Here is a 1,291-nt window from a genome sequence, read left to right as displayed (position 1 = left end):
TGGAAGGGACCTCTGAGGATCATCCAGTCCAGAGCAGGTGGCAGAGGGTGGTGTGCCGGCGGGGTTGGGATCTCTCCCGATAAGGAGACTCTGCAACCTCTCTGAGCAGCCTGGGCCAGGGCTCCCTCATCCTCAAAGTAAAGAAGTTTGTCCTCATGGAACTTCCTGGGTTCTAGTTTGTGCCCGTTGCCCCTTGTCCTGTCACTGGGCACCACTGGGCAGAGTCTGACCCCTCCTCCTGACCCCCAATCCTTAGATATTTGGATATGTATTTAGATCCCCTCTCAGCATCCTCTTCTCCAAGCTAAACAACCCCAGGGCTCTCAGCCTTTCCTCGGCACAGAGATGGCTCCAGCCCCCTCCTCATCCTTGCAGCCTCCGCTGGACTGTCTCTAGTAGGTCCTTGTCTCTCTTGAACCAGGGAACCCAGCACTGGACACAGGACTCCAGAGGTGGCCTCACTAGGGCAGAGTAGAGGGGGAGGACAACCTCCCTGGGCCTGCTGGTCACACTCTTCTTAATGCACCCCGGGAGACCATTGGCCATCTTGGCCATAAAGGCCAGTTGCTGGCTCATGGTTAACTCGTCCACCAGTGCTCCCAGGTCCTTCTCTGCAGAGCTGCTTCCCAGCAGGTCACCCCCTGACCTCTACTGGTGCAGGGGGTTATTCCTGCCCAGGTGCAGGACCCTAAACTTGCCCTTGTTGAACTTCATCCAGTTCCTCTCCACCTGACTCTCCAGACTGTCCAGGTCTCACTGAACGGCATCACAGCCTGACGGTGTGTCAGCCACTCTTCCCAGTTCTGTAGCATCACCAAACTGGTTGAGGGGTCATCTGTACCTTCATTTGGGTCACTGACGAATATGTGATACTTCCAGCCCAGGGACACTCATGTTCCCCAGGTATGCCCACACCCCAAAGATGCATCTTACTGTATCCTTGCAGTCTGCTCCAGACCATGAAGAGCCCTGCTGCAACTTAAATTTCATTTTCAAGTCCTCATTGTGCAGAGCCCTGGGGCTTTTGGGGCAAAGGGATGGCTGGGAGGATCCCTCTGCCCCACCCAAAAAGGTCTCAAGGCTGTGCAAGGGACAATACTGAGGTCCAGTGGGATGGGCCCAGGAGCTGACAGGCATTCTGCTTTGAATGCACCAACTTGTAAATGTGAAAACCAGGAGAGAAAAATGTTTGAAGACCAGGAAACTCAGAGCTGAGGTTTTGCCTGGAAGCTTAACTCTGACCTGGTGACTCCCTGCCCAAAGCTGGGCTAGTTCCTTTTCTTCTTCCTGC

Source organism: Buceros rhinoceros, unplaced genomic scaffold (genome assembly GCF_000710305.1).
Source record: "Buceros rhinoceros silvestris isolate BGI_N320 unplaced genomic scaffold, ASM71030v1 scaffold6956, whole genome shotgun sequence".
Classification (NCBI taxonomy): domain Eukaryota; kingdom Metazoa; phylum Chordata; class Aves; order Bucerotiformes; family Bucerotidae; genus Buceros; species Buceros rhinoceros.
This window is presented reverse-complemented; position numbering follows the sequence as displayed.